Source organism: Mesoplodon bidens (assembly GCF_964165515.1).
Source record: "Mesoplodon bidens genome assembly, chromosome: 1".
Lineage (NCBI taxonomy): Eukaryota > Metazoa > Chordata > Mammalia > Artiodactyla > Ziphiidae > Mesoplodon > Mesoplodon bidens.
The window spans coordinates 187,544,147-187,565,551 of record NC_138176.1 but is presented as its reverse complement, the minus strand read 5'-3'; the positions used below and the strand labels follow the sequence as shown (position 1 = coordinate 187,565,551).

The 21,405-nt window shown below is 37.1% G+C and overlaps 1 protein-coding gene across 2 annotated transcripts in view; it reads right to left on the bottom strand.

Annotated features, from left to right (window-relative positions):
• Positions 1-21,405, bottom strand: part of CFAP299 (cilia and flagella associated protein 299) — a gene marked incomplete at its 5' end in the record, with an annotated part of 640,072 nt that overhangs the window by 213,938 nt on the left and 404,729 nt on the right. The window lies entirely within an intron of this gene.

Below are 21,405 nucleotides of genomic sequence, written 5' to 3'. Positions count from 1 at the left end.
GAGAAACATGGTCCAATAGACACCCATCTCTCTTCAATCTCTCCAGTCCCAAACGTAATCCATCTATAAGCAGGAGCCCAAGAGAAGAAGTGGAGGCACTGGAGGTGTTCCTCCAATAGGACTCCCTCTCACCTCGCAGAAGTGGAGGACTAAGGTTCCTTCTGACAACAGTGACGGGGTGGTTAAAATCCTCGAGAAGTTTACTTTTAATAATGGACCCCAAATGTTTACCAAAAAGAAAGAATGAACCCCATCCATTGTTGCAGTGTGGCAAAAAATACACAGGCTGAACACATGGGCAAATAATCAGAATGTACAATCCTTCCAAGAGGGCAAAGCCAGTCCCAGGTCTATAAGTAAATGGTGGTAGAGCATATGGATGAGAAGAGATCACCTTAGGGATATGATAAATAAAGACACTGTATTAAAATCAACTTGAGCAAATTCACAAACAGTGATAACATCTAAAACCAAAAAAGGGATTTTCCATCATAAATGAGAATGTGGAAAACACCATGATACATTCCATCCATTCAGCAAAAATATTCTAAATAGGGCTTCCCTGGTGGCTCAGTGGTGGAGAGTCCGCCTGCCAATGCAGGGGACACGGGTTCGTGCCCTGTTCTGGGAAGATCCCACATGCCATGGAGCAGCTAGGCTCATGAGCCATGTCCGCTGAGCCTGCGCTCCACAACGGGAGAGGCCACAACAGTGAGAGGCCCGCATACTGCAAAAAACAAAAACAAAAACAAAAAAAGCCCCTAAATAGTTACTAAATGTCAAAAAAAGACAAAAAAACAGTTATGTTTTCCTGGAGTTTACAATCTAGTAGGGAAAACAGACACTCATCTAGGAGAGTGAAAAGAGATGAGGTTGAATAAGTCAACAAGATGAAATTATGTCCAATTGCTTAAGCTACTTTAAGGGATAAAGGGATTTTTATTACCCAAAAAGCATGGGAAATCACTGAAGGGGATTAAACAAGGGAATGACAACTTAATATTTGAATTCTATCTTTTTTTTTCGGGGAGGGTGAGCCTCGAGGCATGTGGGATCTTAGTTCCCTAACCAGGGATCAAACAGACCATGACCCCTGCAGTAGAAGGGTGGAGTCCTAACCACTGGACAACCAGGGAATTCCTCTGCATCCTAAATAGATTACTCTTAATGTGAAAAAGGCACTGGGGCTACAGGGTTAATGTAAGGGTACTAATTAGAGAGTTGTTGGTGTAATCTATGACTTGGTGGTGGCTGAAAAGAGAAATATTTAATAAATAGAAGGCAGGATTATGCAGGCGACAGTATGTAACAGGTGAAAAAGAAAAGGTGGGTATAAAGGATGATTCCCTAGAACTTGGACAATAGGTTTGATTTACCTAACAAGAGAACATTGGAGAGTTGTAGAAAGTTCATGAGTTCATTTTTGGACATATTTGATTTCAAGTGTCTGTAAGCTGATAAATCAGGAATTCAGAAAAAATGTTTGATCTGAAGATATAAGTGTGTAAGTTTTCAGCATATAGCCATGAATACAGATAAGAACACCTGACATGGAATAAACTGTGAGAAAAAAAGAAAGTTTATGAGTGAGAGTGCTATGAATTTTACCATTTCAAGTTGGATATCATAGAATTTGACAAAAAAGACTGAGTAACAAAAAATCAGCTAAGTACTAGCTATGTCAGGGCAGACAAAGGAAAATGCTAATTGAGTAAAACTAGCATGCAGTCAACAATGCAGAATGCTACCAAGATAATATAGAAAGTGAGAATGTAAATAACACACAAAGAAACCATATGCAGAATGCTACCAAGATAATATAGAAAGTGAGAATGTAAATAACACACAAAGAAACCATAGGAAATCCTAAACATGCCACCAGAAAAATACTATAACTTATCAATGAATTTGGTAAGGTTGCCAGACACAAAATTAATGCACAGAAATCTCTGACATTCCTATATAATAACAATGAAAAATCAGAAAGAGAAATTAAGGAAACAATCCCTTTTACCATCACAAAAAAAAGAATAAAATACTAGGAATAAACCTACCTAAGGAGGCAAAAGACTTGTACTCAGAACACGATAAAACACGGATGAAATAAATCAAAAATACCATAAACAGATGGAGAAATGTACCATGTTCTTGGATTGGAAGAATCAATACTGTGAAAATGACTATACTACCCAACACAATCTACAGACTCAATGCAACCTCTATCAAACTACAAGTGGTATTCTTCAGAGAATTAGAACAAAAATTTTTACAATTTGTATGGAAACACAAAAGACCCTGAATAGCCAAAGCAATCTTGAGAAAGAAAAATGGAGCTGGAGGAGTCAGGCTCCCGGACTTCAAACTATACTACAAAGCTACAGTAATCAAGACAGTATGGTACTGGCACAAAAACAGAAATATAGATCAATGGTACAGAATAGAAAGCCCAGAGATAAACCCATGCACATATGGTCACCTAATTTATGACAAAGGAGGCAAAAACATACAATGGAGAAAAGACAGCCTCTTCAATAAGTGGTGCTGGGAAAACTGCACAGCTACACATAAAAGAATGAAATTAGAACACCACCTAACTCCATACAAAAAATAAAGTCAAAATGTATTAAAGCCTTGAATTTAAGACCAGATATTATAAAACACTTAGAGGAAAATATAGGAAAAACACTCTTTGACATAAACCACAGCAAGATCTTTTTTGACACACTTCCTAGAGAAATGGAAATAAAAGCAAAAATAAACAAATGGGATCTAATGAAACTTCAAAGCTTTTGGACAGCAAAGGAAACCATAAAAAAGATGAAAAGACAACCCTCAGAATGGGAGAAAATATTTGCAAATGAAACAATGGACAATGGATTAATCTCCAAAATATACAAACAGCTCATGGAACTCAATATCAAAAAAACAGACAACTCAATTAAAAAAATGGGTGGAAGACCTAAATAGACATTTAACCAAAGAAGACATACAGATGGCCAAGAAGCACTTGAAAAGATGCTCAACATCACTAATTATTACAGAAATGCAAATCAAAACCACAATGAGGTATCACCTCACACTGGTCAGAATGGCCATTCTCAAAAAATCCAGAAATGATAAATGCTGGAAAGGGTGTGGTGAAAAGGGAGCCCTCCGGCACTGTTGCTAGGAATGTAGATTGGTACAACCACTATGGAGAAAAGTATGGAGGTTCCTTAAAAAACTAAAAATAGAACTACCATATGACCCAGCAATCCAACTACCAGGCATATACCCTGACAAAACCATAATTCAAAAGGAGACATGCACCACAATGTTCATTGCAGCACTATTAACAATAGCCAGGGGGGAGACCTTCAAGATGGCAGAAGAGTAAGATGTGGAGATCACCTTCCTCTCCACAAATACATCAGAAATAAATCTACATGTGGAAAAAACTCCTACAGAACACCTACTGAATGCTGAAAGAAGACCTCAGACTTCCCCAAAGGCAAAAAACTCCCCACGTACCTGAGTAGGGCAAAAGAAAAAAGAATAAAAACAGAGACAAAAGAATAGGGATGGGACCTGCCCTCAGGGAGGGAGCTGTGAAGGAGGAAAAGTTTCCACACACTGGGAAGCCCCTTCACTGGCAGAGATGGGAGGTGGCGGGGAGGAAGCTTTGATCCACGGAGGAGAGCACAGCAATAGAGTTGCAGAGGGCAAATCAGAGAGATTCCCACACAGAGGATCGATGCTGACCAGGACTAACCAGCCCTAGAGGCTTGTCTGCTCACCTGCTGGGGTGGGTGGGGGCTGGGAGCTGAGGATCCAGATTCCGAGTTCAGACCCCAGGGAGAGGACTGGGGTTGGGTGCATCAACACAACCTGAAGGGGGCTAGTGCACCACAGCTAGCTGGGAGGGAGCCCGGGAAAAAGTCTGGAACTGCAGAAGAGGCAAAAGGACATTGTTTTAGGGTGCGTGAGGAGAGGGGATTCAGAGCACTGCCTAAACGAGCTCCAGAGATGGGTGCAAGCCACAGCTATCAGCATGGACACCAGAGATGGGTACAAAATGCTAAGGCTGTTGCTGCAGCCACCAAGAAGCCTGTGTGCAAGCACAGGTCACTATCCACACCTTCCTTCCCAGGAGCCAGTGCAGCCCGCCACTGACAGGGTCCCGTGATCCAGGGATAGCTTCCCCAGGAGAACACACGGCACACCTCAGGCTGTTGCAACGTCATGCTGGCCTGTGCCACCGCAGGCTTGCCCCGCATTCCGTACCCCTCCCTCTCCCCAGTCTGAGCGAGCCAGAGCCCCCAATCAGCTGCTACATTAACCCCATCCTGTCTGAGCAAATAACAGGTGTCCTCAGGTGACCTACATGCAGAGGCGGGGCCAAATCCAAAGCTGAACCCCAGGATCTGGGCAAACAAAGAAGAGAAATGGAAATCCCTCCCAGCAGCCTTAGGAGCAGCAGAGTAAATCTCTACAATCAACTTGATGTACCCTGCATCTGTGGAATACCTGAATAGACAACAAATTCATCCCAAAATTGAGGGGGTGGACTTTGGGAGCAATGATATATATATATTCTTTTCCTTTTTCTCTTTTTGTGAGTGTGTATGCGTATGTTTCTTTGTGTGATTTTGTCTGCATAGCTTTGCTTTTACCATTTGTCCTAGGGTTCTCTCTGTCCATTTTTTGGTTTTGGGTTTTTTTTTTTTTTTTTTTTTTTTTTGCGGTAAGTGGGCCTCTCACTGTTGTGGCCTCTCCCGCTGCGGAGCACAGGCTCCAGACGCGCAGGCTCAGCGGCCATGGCCCACGGGCCCAGCCGCTCTGTGGCATGTGGGATCCTCCCGGACCGGGGCACGAACCCATGTCCCCTGCATCGGCAGGCGGACTCTCAACCACTGCACCACCAGGGAAGCCCGGGGTTTTTTTAGTGTAGTTTTTAGTGCTTGTTAGCATTTGTGGCATTGTTTTTTGATTTGGTTGCCCTCTTCTTTCTTTCTTTGTGTTTTGTTTCTTTTTTATTACTTTTAATTTTTTTTTAATTTTTAAAAAGTTTTTTTTATTTTAATAACTTTCTTTCTTTCTTTCTTTCTTTCTTTTTCACCCTTTTCTTGTGACCCACGTGGCTGACAGGGTCTTGGTTCTCTGGCCTGGTGTCAGGCCTCTGCCTCTGAAGTGGGAGAGCCGAGTCCAGGACACTGGTCCACCAGAGACCTCCTGGCTCCATATAATATCAAATGGTGAAAGCTCTCCTAGAGATCTCCAACTCAAAGCTAAGACCCAGCTCCATTCAATGACCAGCAAGCTACAGTGCTGGACACCCTATGCCAAACAACTAGAAAGACAGAAACACAACCCCACCCATTAGCACAGAGGCTGCCTAAAATCATAATAAGGTCACAGACACCCCAAAACACACCACCAGACACTTGCCCACCAGAAAGACAAGATCCAGCCTCATCCACCGGAACACAGGCACCAGTCCCCTCCACCAGGAAGCATCACAAGCCACTGAACAAACCTGAGCCACTAGGGGCAGACACACAAAAAAACGGGAACTATGAAACTGCAGCCTGTGAAAAGGAGACCCCAAACACAGTAAGTTAAGCAAAATGAGAAGACAGAGAAACACACAGCAGATGAAAGAGCAAGGTAAAAACCCACCAGACCAAACAAATGAAGAGGAAAGAGGCAGTCTACCTGAAAAATAATTCAGAGTAATGATAGTAAAAGTGATCCAAAATCTTGGAAATATGTTGGAGAAAATACAAGAAACGTTTAACAAGGACCCAGAAGAACTAAAGAGCAAACAAACAATCATGAACAACACAATAAATAAAATTAAAAATTCTCTAGAAAGAATCAATAGCAGAATAACAAAGGCAGAAGAACAGATAAGCGATCTGGAAGATAAAATAATGGAAATAACTATTGCAGAGTAGAATAAAGAAAGAAGAATGCAAAGAATCGAGGACAGCCCCAGAAAACTCTGGGACAATGTTAAAAGCACCAACATTTAGTTGAATTATAGGGGACCCAGAAGAAAAAGAGAAAAATAAAAGCACTGAGAAAATATTTGAAGATATTACAGTTGAAAACATCCCAAATATGGGAAAGGAAATAGTCAAGTCCAGGAAGCACAGAGAGTCCCATACAGGATAAATCCAAGGAGAAACATGCCAAGACACATATTAATCAAACTATCAAAAACTAAATACAAAGAAAAAATATTAAAAACAGCAAGGGAAAAACGACAAATGGCATACAGGGGAATCCCAATAAGGTGATAAGCTGATCATTCAACAGAAACTCTAGAGGCCACAAGGGAGTGGCAAGATATATTTAAAGTTAAGAAAGGGAAAAGTCAACAACCATGATTACTCTATCCAGCAAGGATCTCATTCAGATTTGATGGAGAAATTAAAAACTTTACATACAAGCAAAAGCTAAGAGAATTCAACAATACTGAACCAGCTTTACAACAAATGCTAAAGGAACTTCTCTGGGCAGGAGATACAAGAAAAGTCCTACAATAACAAACCAAAAACAATTAAGAAAATGGTAATAGGAACTTACATATGGATAATTACCTTACATGTAAATGGAGTAAATGCTCCAATCAAAAGACTTAGACTAGCTGAATTGTAAAAAAACAAGACCCATATAACTGCTGTCTACAAGAGACCCACTTCAGACCTAGGGACACATACAGACAGAAAGAGAGGGGATGGAGAAAGATATTCCATGCAAATGGAAATCAAAATAAAGCTGGAGTAGCAATTCTCATATCAGACAAAACAGACTTTAAAATAAAGATTATTACAAGAGACAAAGAAGGACACTACATAATGATCAAGGGATCGATCCAAAAGAAGATATAACAGTTGTAAATATTTATGCACCCAACCTAGGAGCACCACAATACATAAGGCAAATGCTAACAGCCATAAAAGGGGAAACTGAGAGTAACACAATCAAAACAGGGGACGTTAACACCACAATTTTACCAATGGGCAGATCATCCAAAATGAAAGTAAATAAGGAAACACAAGCTTTAAATGATACATTAAACAAGGTGGACTTAATTTATATTTATGGGACATTCCATCCAAAAACAACAGAATACACTTTGTTCTCAAGGGCTCATGGAACATTATCCAGGACAGATCATATCTTGGGTCACAAATGAAGCATTGGTAAATTTAAGAAGATTCATATTGTATCAAGTATCTTTTCTGACCACAATGCTATGAGACTAGATATCAATTACAGGATAAAATGTGTAAAAAATACAAACATATAGAGGTTAAACAATACACTACTTAATAACCAAGAAAGCACTGAAGAAATCAAAGAGGAAATCAAATATACCTACAAACAAATGACAATGAAAACACGATGACCCAAAACCTATGGGATGCAGCAAAAGCAGCTCTAAGAGGGAAGTTTATAGCAATACAATCCTACCTCAAGAAACAAGAAAATCTCAAATAAACAACCTAGTTGTACACATAGAGCAATTAGCAAAAGAAGAAGAACAACAACAAAAAAAAACCCCAAAGTTAGCAGAAGGAAAGAAATCATAAATATCAGATCAGAAATAAATGAAAAAGAAATGAAAGAAATAATAGCAAACATCAATAAAACTAAAAGCTGGGTTTTGAGAAGATAAAAAAATTGATAAAACATTAGCCAGACTCATCAAGAAAAAAAGGGAGAAGACTCAAATCAATAGATTTAGAAAGGAAAAAGGAGAAATAACAACTGACACTGCAGAAATATGAAGGATCATGAGAGATTACTACAGCAACTATATGCCATTTTATTAAATGGAAAACCTTGAAGATATGGACAAACTCTGAGAAAAGCAAAACCTTCTGAGACTGAAGCAGGAAGAAACAGAAATTATAAACAGACCAATCACAGCACTAAAATTGAAATTGTCTTTAAAAATCTTCCAACAAACAAAGCCCAGGACAAGACGGCTTCACAGACTAATTCTATCAAACATTTAGAGGAGAGCTACACCTATCCTTCTCAAACTCTTCCAAAATATAACAGAAGGAGGAACACTGCCAGACTCATTCTACAAGGCCACCATCACCCTGATACCAATACAAGACAAAGATGTCACAAAGAAAGAAAATTACAGGCCAATATAAGTGATGAACATAGATCTAAAAATCCTCAACAAAATACTAGCAAACAGAATCCAGCAGCACATTAAAAGGATCATACACAGTGATCAAGTGGGGCTTATCCCAGGAATGCAAGGATTCTTCCATATACGCAAATCAATCAATGTGATACACCATATTAACAAATTGAAGGAGAAAAACCATATGATCATCTCAATAGATGCAGAAAAAGCTTTTGACAAAATTCAGTATGATTTATGATAAAAGCCCTCCAGAAAGTAGGAATAGAGGGAACTTACCTCAACATATTAAAGGCTATATATGACAAACCCACAGCCAACATTGTTCTCAATGGTGAAAAACTGAAACCATTTCCACTAAGATCAGGAACAAGACAAGGCTGCCCACTATCATCACTATTATTCAGCATAGTTTTGGAAGTTTTAGCCAGAGTAATCAGAGAAGAAAAAAGATATAAAAGGAATCCAAATCGGAAAAGAAGAAGTAAAGCTGTCACTGTTTGCAGATGACATGATACTACACATAGAGAATCGTAAAGATGCTACCAGAAAACTACTAGAGATAATCAATGAATTTGGTAAAGTAGCAGGAAATAAAATTAATGCACAGAAGTCTCTTGCATTCCTATACACTAATGATGAAAAATATGAAAGAGAAATTAAGAAAACACTCCCATTTACCTGTGTAACAAAAAGAATAAAATACTTAGGAATAAAGCTACCTAAGGAGACAAAAGACCTGTATGCAGAAAACTATAAGACACTGATAAAGAAATTGAAGATGATACCAACAGATGGAGAGATATACCATGTCCTTGGATTGGAAGAATCAATATTGTGAAAATGACTATACTACCCAAAGCAATCTACAGATTCCACGCAATCCCTATTAAATTACCAATGGCATTTTTCACACAACTAGAACAAAAAAATTCACAATTTCTATGGAAACACAAAAGACCTCCAATAGCCAAAGCAATGTTGAGAAGAAAACCAGAGCAGGAGGAATCAGGCTCCCTGAATTCAGACTATACTACAAAGTTACAGTCATCAAGACAGTATGGTACTGGAACAAAAACAGAAATATAAAGCAATGGAACAGAATAGAAAACCCAGAGATAAACCCATGCACATATGGTCACCTTATTTTTGATAAAGGAGGCAAGAACATACAATGGAGAAAAGACAGCCTCTTCAATAAGTGGTGCTGAGAAAACTGGACAGCTACATGTAAAAGAATGAAAGTAGGACACTCCAAAACAGCATACACAAAAATAAACTCAAAATGGATAAAGACCTAAATTTTATAGTGTAAGGCCAGAGACTATAAAACTGTTATAGGAAAACATAGGCAGAACACTCTATGACATAAATCAGAGCAAGATCCTTTTTGATCCACCTCCTAGAGAAATGGAAATATAAACAAAAATAAGCAAATGGGACCTAATGAAACTTAAAAGCTTTTGCACAGCAAAGGAAACCATAAACAAGACGAAAAGGGAACCCTCAGAATGGAGAAAATATTTGCAAATGAAGCAACTAACAAAGGATTAATCTCCAAAATTTACATGCAGGTCAATATCAGAAACACAAAAAGCCAATTCAAAAATGGGAACAAGACCTAAATTTACATTTCTCCAAAGAAGATATACAGATTGTGAACAAACACATGAAAGAATGCTCAAAATCACTAATCATTAGAGAAATGCAAATCAAAACTACGATGACGTAACACCTTACACCAGTCAGAATGGCCATCATCAAAAAATCTACAAACAGTAAATGCTGGAGAGGGTTTGGAGACAAGGGAACCCTCTTGCACTGTTGGTGGGAATGTAAATTGATACAGCCACTATGGAGAAAAGTATGGAGGTTCCTTAAAAAACTACAAATAGAACTACCATACGACACGGCAATCCCACTACTGGGCATATGCCCTGAGAAAACCATAATTCAAAAAGAGTCATGTACCACAATATTCATTGCAGCTCTATTTACAATAGCCAGGACATGGAAGCAACCAAAGTGTCTATTGACAGATGAATGGATAAAGAAGATATGGCACATATATACAATGGAATATTACTCAGCCTTAAAAAGAAATGAAACTGAGTTATTTGTAGTTAGGTGGATGGACTTAGAGTTGGTCATACAGAGTGAAGTAAGTCAGAAAGAGAAAAATACCATATGTTATCACATATATATGGAATCTAAAAAAAAAAAAAGGTTATGAAGAACCTAGTGTCAAGATAGGAATAAAGTTGCAGACGTAGAGAATGGACTTGAGGACATGGGGAGGGGGAAATGTAAGCTGGGATGAAGTGAGAGAGTGGCATGGACTTATATATACTACCAAATGTAAAATAGATAGCAGGTGAGAAGCAGCCGCATAGCACAGGGAGATCAGCTCGTTGCTTTGTGACCACCTAGAGGGGTGGGATAGGGACGGTGGAAGAGAGATGCAAGAGGGAGGAGATATGGGGATATTTGTATATGTATGACTCATTCACTTTGTTATAAAGCAGAAATTAACACAATATAGTAAAGCAATTTACTCCAATAAATATGTTAAAAATATAGCCAGGACATGGAAGCAACCTAGTGTCCATTGACAGATGAATGGAGAAAGATGTGGCACATATATACAATGGAATATTACTTAGCCATAAAAGGAAACGAGATGGAGTTATTTGTAGTGAGGTGGATGGACCTAGAGTCTGTCATACAGAGTGAAGTAAGTCAGAAAGAGAAAAACAAAGACCACATGCTAACACATATATATGGAATCTGTACAAGAGAAACTAACACAGTCTTGTGAAGCAATTATACTCCAATAAAGATCTACTTAAAAAAATAAAATTATTGCTTAAAAATGCCAAAAGAAAAGAAAAGAAAAGAAATCATAGCCAGGATTATTCTTATTATTCATGGTTGCTGACAAGGGAGTAAAGAAAAGGAAGTGAAAATTTGCTTCAGAACTCTACTATATAACTATCTTATATATAGCTATAGTCTCATGAAGAAGATTAACAAACTGGACTACATTCATATTGGGAGTGTCTGTTCACTTTCACCCATTAAGGAAATAAATGTAAAGGCAAGGTATAGAGTGAGAAATCATGTTTACAATCCATATAATGGACAGAAGCCTCAATACAAAGTATGTAAAGAACACTTACAAATCAACAAGCAAAAGACAAACCAATAAAAAATTCACAACTGCTTCCACAACCTCAACAAAGAGATATGTAAGTGGCCAGTAAACATATGAAAAAATTGTCAATTCCATTAGAAATCAAGAAAATGCACATTTATACCACAATGTGGCACCTCTATAAACTCACCAGAATGGCTATAAAAGGTCAACAATCCCATGTTTTGGTGAGGTTGCAGACAAATTGCAAGTCTCACACACCAGTAGGAATATAAAATGTTAAAACTATTATGGGCACCTGTTAATATTTTCTACTAAATGTGGGCCTAAAAACAACCTATGGTCCAGCAATTCTACTGCTATTTCACACACACACACACACACACACACACACATATGTATATTTCCTATAGTAATGTTTGCACAAGTCCACCATAAACGAATGTTCACACCAGCATTATTTGTGATAGCCCAAACCAGAAACAACTCAAATGTCTGGTGTTTGTTTCCTCTATCTGTTATTGACCCTAATCTTTCTCTTACAAAGTTCTGCCCAGTTTTAAATCATATTTCCTAAGAACTATGTCAACTCTCATATATATCACATCAAACTCACTGAAATTAAGGAATCTCCCTATCCATATCAGAAATAATTTTAATTAGGTAAAATTTGTGTCACAGTGGAACAGACACATGCACATAGAAACAAAATCATCACTGGTTGGCTAATAGCTGCCTCTTGCTATCCCAAGACAAACTACAGGGCTAAAACCTGGGGAAATCTGGGAAGTGTCATTATAAGAATGAAGCAAAGAGACACGGAAAAAGGGAAAGAGAAAGAACATGATAGACATCAATCTTTGCTTGGAATATTGATTTTTAAGAAATCCAGACAAGGGCAGTTAAATCCCAGCAACTCTATTCAATGTGATAAATCTTTATCACTCCATTAATATGATGTGTACCTACTAACTGCTGGGTGCTAAAGAACAGCTCCCCTTAAACCATTGATAATCCCAATGGGCAGATTAGAAAGCCCTCAGCTAACAATTGCACAGCTATGAAGGCATACCACTGTGCTTAAGGTTAAGTACTAACAGTCTTGGCACTTTCCTTTTTTTTTTTTTTAAGTGACTTCTCCTTGTCAAAGTAATTTGATTAGTCGTGAAATCACAGACTCTGTTTAGAACTACTGCCTTGCTTTAGGGAAACAGAGTTGGATGCTTGGGCTATTGTCCATAGATACGCTAATGGCATCTGTACTGGAAGAAAACAGACTCATCTGTAAGCCAGCTGAGCTCTAAACACAAGGTTGCCATTTGTTTGCTCACTGATTGATTTCACTGAGGCTTTCTAGTTCCACCATGCTCCTCCTTAAAAAAATTAAAATAAAATAAAGAAAGCTTGGACCCAAGAATATTTCTTTTTTGCGCATGTAGCCATTCTTTTTTTCCCAACTTTGCAAAATGTGTTCAGAAATATTGGCTATATTGAGAGCCTCAAAGTTCATTAATTTTAATGCTGTTTTGTTATCTCGAAGCAGTAAACAATTAGACTACCAAATGAGTCTGTGTTTCCTATGAATATAATTATAATTATAATTATTATCTAGAAATATGTTCAGTGTGAAGGCTGTTGAATGTGCTAACTTGGGAAGAGCACATGCCTTTAACAGAGACAATAATATTTGCTTTCGATGGCATTTTACAATTTTCTAAGTGTTTTCATTTGGAGCCTATACCAGATTTAATTAATCTGCACAACAATATTACTTATAGATAAAACAATTCCAACTTATAGATGGTCCCAACTTGAAAATGTTTGTTAAAAAATAGAGATTTTAAGCAACAAACCTAGCTGGAACTCAGGATTCTGGTCAAAATACCTTTTTCTCCAGTTTCAATTTTTATTTTATATTTAATAGTGACACTATTAATGTGACAAACTGCATTCTTTAGACCTTAATTATATAATCAACTCATTAGGATATAATAAGCATCACCTTAGCATCACTTGATTATTCAGTTTATTAATTGCATATCTTCTTTGTTATTTTTGGTTCCTCTTATTCTATTTGTGAAAGCTCTTCCACTCAAAAATGGCAACCCCAGTCCCTAGAGCTGGAAAGGAATTATTTTGTGCATCATCTACTTATGTTCTAAAGTTTCATAAATTTAATTAATTGTTGATTTGAGATATTCTGCCAATTGTTTCAACCAATTTACTTTTGAGTCCACCTTAGACTTTGGTGTCTGGAATTGATGTGATAAATATTATGCCCTTTGCTTAAAACAGAATTTGACTACATTTAGTAAAATTAAGATCACTATCAAGCTAGCATGTACATTTATCGAAAACTTAAAGAGCCGTGGAGTAAGTTCATTTGTAAATTTCTCAGTCATGTACTGTGTATATATTAAACTATAAAGTTCCTTCCATACCTGATATATTCTGAAACTTTACTTAGTAAAAACTTAAAGAGCGTTTAACCATAGTACACATGTAAAAAGAACTTCTATATACTGCTTGGAGCAAATAAATTTATATTCCTTCTGGATGTATTATTTCTAAGTCCTCTTTATATTTAGATATACTTTACAAATATGTGGAACCTATTTCATGGAAATGTTGTCTAGTAAATCAAAGTATTCCAGTGCTCTTTTGAGATTAATACAATTCTATTACAATAATGGAGGACAGATTAGCTAAACTATGAAACAAAGAAAAACAATCAAATATCCAACTCACCCAAGCAAAAGCTATAAATCTCTTTTATATTACAGAGCATCAAATCCTATCTGCAAATATTTCGACAGTCTCTCTGACATACGCCAGTGGCGCCCTTTCCTTTTCTTTTCCTGTATCTTTCTCTGCTTCTCCATCTTAGTAGGCTTAAAACCATCTTCCACCTGCTTCAGATAAACTTAAAATTGGCCTGTAAATAGAGATTTCTTCCAAAACCAAATTAAATGGAAAGCAGAAAGAAGAGGCAGAGAACATTAAGTTTCCTTTAGGCTCCCTGCCTAATTCTTCTTGGGCTCAGAGCCCAATTTCCATTGAGCCCATTCTGCTTTCTTTAAAGCCATGGATACAAAGGCCAGTACTTATTATCATGATCACTCAGTCTTACCCCACTTGTCATATTCTGACAACCATTTCCTAGTTCCTAGTTTGTTTTTCTAATGCCCTTATTTGTGCACACAAGATTTGAATGGGCTTGATTAGGTTACTTTTTACAGGCTAAATGAAAAATGCATTTCAGTTAGACTATATACTACCTTTTTTCAATTTTCACTATCCACTTGAATAGAAGTCTATAAAAACAGCCATCTGTCCCAATACTAGATTATTTTCACTATAGAATTAACTCTTGTTTGACTATGAATGTAATTTTAATCATTAGTTACTCAAGGGTGATTAGACACTAAAGAGCTGACCCATCTCTGCTCCTGAAGGAAGTCACGACAACCTGATTGATATCAACCTCTAAATTTGATGAACAACGAAATTTCAGCACCCTAAAAGCTGAATAGATTCTAGTGAAACCAAGTGCAAAAAATGTTACTTCCCTTAGTATAATAGTATATATTTCCAAATTAAATATTTTCACAAATTACTATGCTGTGCCCAACTCTTTACATGTGGTACCTAATTATATATATATATATATATATATATATGTATATATATATATGTATATATATATATATATATATAAATTTTTTTTTTTTTCAGTACGGGGGCCTCTCACTGTTGTGGCCTCTCCCATTGTGGAGCACAGGCTCCGGACGCATAGGCTCAGTGGCCATGGCTCACAGGCCCAGCCGCTCCGCGGCATGTGGGATCTTCCCGGACTGGGGCACGAACCCATGTCCCCTGCATCAGGAGGCGGACTCTCAACCACTGCGCCACCAGGGAAGCCCTCTAATAATATTTTTAAAGCACTACTTATTAAGAACATTATGTCAAGGAACTATATCAGAAATGTAGCATGCTTCATTTATTTTAATCCTTAGAACATCCTCTAAAGTAGAAGGTTGCCCTTTACTGATGAGTAAACTGGCTCTAGGAGATTAATTTATTTGACTCAGTACAAAAATCTAATGAGTGGTTGAACCAAGACTCAGGCAAACTTTTTGTTTTCTGTGATATTTCCAATGTTTTACTTGCAGAAAAGCTCCAGGTCCTAAATTGCTTGTACCTTGGGTTTTTACAACATGACTACCTCAACTCATATAGGATTGATAGCCAGAAGATTCTACGAAATTGAGGTAGAATTTGAATTCCTTGGGAAATTTCTTAGCTCAAGACACATATCAGGCAAATGAAAACACAATCACACAAATGCCTACTGAGGGATGTTCTGACTAGTACTCCTCCAAATTGTCAAGTCTTCAAAAACAGAGAAGCCAAGAAGAGCCTAAGGAAACATGGTGACTAAATCTAATGCAGTATCCTGGATGGGACCCTGGAGGAAAAAAAGGACCTTCAGTAAAAACTAAGGAAATCTGAATAAAGTAGGCACTTTAGTCAATAATAATGAATCAATATTGGTTCATTAATTCTGATAAATGTTTCAAACCGATGTAAGACATTAATAGTAATGTAAACTGGGAATGTGGTATATGGGAACTCTATATTACCATCACAAATTTTCGGTAAGTCTAAATCTATTCTAAAATAAAAAGTTTATTAAAGAAGTTAAAAAAATGCTACTCTATACTTCATTTTTACTAAATGAGACCTATAAACACAATTCTCAAACTGAATGCAATCTTTTTGAAGACTTCCTAGAAACATAAAGAAAAATTTATTTGGTGCATCATACCCACACGCAATATTCCAATCTGCAACTTAATTAATTAAGGTTTGGTTCATATTATATTGGATCTGCTGGTCATTTTAGTAATATTTTTAAACAAACTATGTCATTAGTTTCATACATACCATCAAGGCATAACCTTTCACAGACTCCTTAACTTATCTCATTCTGTTTCTTTTTTCTTTTTTTTTAACATCTTTATTGGAGTATAATTGCTTTAAAATGTTTTGTTAGTTTCTGCTATATAACAAAGTGAATCAGCTATATGCATATGTATATCACCATATCCCCTTGCTCTTGCGTCTCCCTCGCACCCTCCCTATCCCACCCCTCTAGGTGGTCACAAAGCACCAAGCTGATCTCCCTGTGCTATGCAGCTGCTTCCCACTAGCTATCTATTATATATTTGGTAGTGTATGTATGTCAATGTTACTCTCTCATTTCGTCCCACCTTACCATTCCCCCTCCCCATGTCCTCCAGTCCATTCTCTATGTCTGTGTCTTTATACCTGTCCTGGCCCTAGGTTCATCAGAACCTTTTTTTTTTTTTTTTTTAGATTCCATACATACGTGCTGGCATATGGTATTTGTGTTTCTCTTTATGACTTACTGCACTCTGTATGACCAACTCTAGTTCCATCCATCTCACTACAAATAACTCAATTTCGTTTCTTTTTATGGTTGAGTAACATTCCATTGTATATATGTGCCACTGTATATATCTTCTTTATCCATTCATCTGTTGATGGACACTTAGGTTGTTTCCAAGTCCTGGCTATTGTAAATAGTGCTGCAATGAACATTGTGGTACATGACTCTTTTAGAATTATGATTTTCTCAGGGAATATGCCCAGTAGTAGGATTGCTGGGTCATATGGTAGTTCTATTTTTAGTTTTTAAAGGAACCTCCATACTGTTCTCCATAGTGGCTATATCAATTTACATTCCCACCAACAGCGCAGAGGGTTCCCTTTTCTCCACACCCTCTCCAGCATTTATCGTTTGGACATTTTTTGATGAATGCCATTCTGACTGGTGTGAGGTGATACCTCATTGAATATTTTTATTTTTATTTTTTTTGTGGTATGCGGGCCTCTCACTGTTGTGGCCTCTCGTGTTGTGGAGCACAGGCTCTGGACGCACAGGCTCAGTGGCCATGGCTCACGGGCCCAGCTGCTCCATGGCATGTGGGATCTTCTTGGACCTGGACCAGGGCACGAACCCATGTCCCCTGCATCAGCCGGCGGACTCTCAACCACTGCGCCACCAGGGAAGACCCTCACTGTGGTTTTTATTTTCATTTCACTAATGATTAGTGATGTTGAGCATCTTTTCATGTGTTTGTTGGCAATCTGAATATTTTCTTTGGAGAAATGTCTATTTAGGTCTTCTGCCCATTTTTGGATTGGGTTGTTTGTTTTTTGATATTGAGCTGCATGAGCTGCTTACATATTTTGGAGATTAATCCTTTGTCAGTGCTTTGTTTACAAATATTTTCTCCCATTCTGAGGGTTGTCTTTTCATCTTGTTTATGGTTTCTTTTGCTGTGCAAAAGCTTTTAAGTTTCCTTAGGTCCCATTTGTTTATTTTTCTTTTTATTTCCATTTCTCTAGGAGGTGGGTCAAAAAGGATCTTGCTGTGATTTATGTGATAGGGTGTTCTGCCTATGTTTTCCTCTAAGAGTTTGATAGTGTCTGGCCTTACATTTAGGTCTTTAATCAATTTTGAGTTTATTTTTGTGTATGGAGTTAGGAAGTGTTCTAATTTCATTCTTTTACATGTGGCTGTCATTTTCTCAGCACCACTTATTGAAGAGGCTGTCTTTTCTCCCCTGTATGTTCTTGCCTCCTTTATCAAAGATATGGTGACCATATGTGAATGGGTTTATCTCTGGGGTTCTATCCTGTTCAATTGATCTATATTTCTGTTTTTGTGTCAGTACCATACCGTCTTGATTACTGTAGCTCTGTAGTATAGTCTGAATTCAGGGAGCCTGATTCCTCCAGCTCTGGTTTTCTTTCTCAAGATTGCTTTGGCTATTGGGGGTCTTTTGTATTTCCATACACATTGTGAAATGTTTTGTCCTAGTTCTGTGAAAAATGCCATTGGTAGTTTGATAGGGATTGCGTTGAATCTGTAGATTGCTTTGGGTAGTATAGTCATTTTCACAATATTGATTCTTCCAATCCAAGAACATGGTATATCTCTCCATCTGTTTGTATCATCTTTAATTTCTTTCATCAATGTCTTACAGTTTTCTGCATAAAGGTCTTTTGTCTCCTTAGGTAGGTTTATTCCTAGGTATCTTATTCTTTTTGTTGCAGTGGTAAATGGGAGTGTTTCCTCACTTTCTGTTTAAGATTTTTCATCATTAGTGTATAGGAGTATAAGACATTTCTGTGCATTAATTTTGTATCCTGCTACTCTACCAAATTCATTGATTAGCTGTAGTAGATTTCTGGTAGCATATTTAGGATTCTCTAAGTACAGTATCATGTCATCTACAAACAGTGACAGTTTTACTTCTTCTTTTCCCCTTTGGATTCATTTTATTCTTTTTGTTTTTTGATTGCTGTGGCTAAAACTTCCAAAACTATGTTGAGTAATAGTGGTGAGAGTGGGCAGCCTTGTCTTGTTCCTGATCTTAGTGGAAATGGTTTCAGTTTTTCACCATTGAGAATGATGTTGGCTGTGGGTTTGTCATATACGGCCTTTATTATGTTGAGGTAGGTTCCCTCTATGCCTACATTCTGGATGGTTTTTACCATAAATGGGTGTTGAAAAAGCTTTTTCTGCATCTATTGAGATTATCATATGGTTTTTCTCCTTCAATTTTTTAATATGATGTATCACATTGATTGATTTGCATATATTGAAGAATCCTTGCATTCTTGGGCTAAACCCCACTTGATCATGGTGTATGATCCTTTTAATGTGCTGTTGGATTCTGTTTGCTAGTATTTTGTTGAGGATTTTTGCGTCTATGTTCATCACTGATATTGGCCTGTAGTTTTCTTTTTACGTGACATCTTTGTCTGGTTTTGGTATCCAGGTGATGGTCACCTGGTAGAATGAGTTTGGGAGCATTCTTCCCTCTGCTATATTTTGGAAGAATTTGAGAAGGATAGGTTTTAGCTCTTCTCTAAATGTTTGATAGAATTCTCCTGTGAAGCCATCTGGTCCTGGGCTTTTGTCTGCTGGAAGATTTTTAATCACAGTTTCAATTTTAGTGTCTGTGATTGGTTGTGTTTATATTTTCTATTTCTTCCTGGTTCAGTCTCGGCAAGTTGTGCTTTTTTAAGAACTTGGCCATTTTTTCCAGGTTGTCCATTTTATTGGCATATAGTTGCTTGTAGTAATCTCTCATGGTCCTTTGTATTTCCCCAGTATCAGTTGTTACTTCTCCTTTTTCATTTCTAATTCTATTGATTTAAGTCTTCTTCTTATTTTTCCTGATGAGTCCAGCTAATGGTTTATCAATTTTGTTTATCTTCTCAAAGAACCAGCTTTTAGTTTTATTGATCTTTGCTATCATTTCCTTCATTTCTTTTTCATTTATTTCTGATCTTATCTTTATGATTTATTTCCTTCTGCTAATTTTGGGGGGTTTTGTTCTTCTTTCTCTAATTGCTTTAGGTGTAAGTTTAGGTTGTTTATTTGAAATGTTTGTTGTTTCTTGAGGTAGGATTGCACTGCTGTAAACTTCCCTCTTAGATCTGCTTGTGCTGCATCCCATAGATTTTTGGTGGTCATGTTTTCATTGTCATTTGTTTCTCAGTATTTTTTTTATTTCCTCTTTGACTTCTTCAGTTATCTCTTGGTTATTTAATAACATGTTGTTTAGTCTCCATGTGTTTGTCTTCTTTACAGATTTTTTTCCTGTAATTGATATCTACTCTCATAGCATTATGGTTGGAAAAGATACTTGATATCATTTCAATTTTCTTAAATTTACCAAGGCTTTATTTGTGACCCAAGATATGATCTATCCTGGATAATGTTCCATGAGCACTTGAGAACAAAGTGTATTCTGTTGTTTTTGGATGGAATGTCCCATAAATATCAATTAAGTCCATCTTGGTTAATGTGTCATTTAAAGCTTATGTTTCCTTATTTATTTTCATTTTGGATGATCTGTCCTTTGATGAAAGTAATGTGTTAAAGTCCCTTACTATTATTGTGTTACTATTGATTTCCCCTTTTATGGCTGTTAGCATTTGCCTTATGTATTGAGGTGCTCCTCTTTTGGTTGCATAAATATTTACAATAGTTATATCTTCTTCTTGGATTGATCCCTTGATCATTATGTAGTGCCATTCTTTGTCTCTTGTAATACTCTTTATTTTAAAGTGTATTTTATTTGATATGAGAATTTCTACTCCAGCTTCCTTTTGTTTTCCATTTGCATGTAATATCTTTTTCCATCCCCTCACTTTCAGTCTCTATATGCCCCTAGGTCTGAAGTGGATCTCTTGTAGACAGTATATGTATGGGTCTTGTTTTTATATCCATTCAGCCAGTCTATGTCTTTTGGTTGGAGCATTTAATCCATTTACATTTAAGGTAGTTATCAATTTGTTTGTTCCTATTACCATTTTCTTAATTGTTTTTGGTTTGTTTTTGTAGGCCTTTTCCTTCTCTTTTGTTTCCTGCCTAGAGAAGTTCCTTTAGCATTTGTTGTAAAGCACGTTTGCTGGTGCTGAATTCTCTTAACTTTTGCTTATCTGTAAAGGTTTTAATTTCTGCATCGAATCTGAATGACATCCTTGCTGGGTAGAGTAATCATGATTGTACGTTTTGCCCTTTCATCACTTTAAATACGTTTTGCCATTCCCTTCTGGCTTGCAGAGTTTCTGCTGAAAGATCAGCTGTTAACCTTATGGGGATTCCCTTGTATGTTAATCGTTGCTTTTCCCTTGATGCTTTTAATGTATTTTCTTTGTATTTAATTCTTGATAGTTTTTTTTTTAATATGTGTCTCAGAGTATTTCTCTTTGGGTTTATCCTGTATGGTACTCTCTGTGCTTCTTGGACTTGACTCTTTCCTATCCCGTGTTAGGGAAGTTTTCAATTATAATCTCTTCAAATATTTTTTCAGATGCTTTCTTTCCCTTTGTTTGTCTTCTGGGACCCCTATAATTCGAATGTTGGTGCATTCAGTGTTGCCTCAGAGGTCTCTGAGACTGTCTTCAATTTTTTTCATTGTTTTTTCTTTATTCTGCTCCCTGGCCATTATTTCCACTGTTTTATCTTCCCCCTCACTTACTGTTCTTCTGC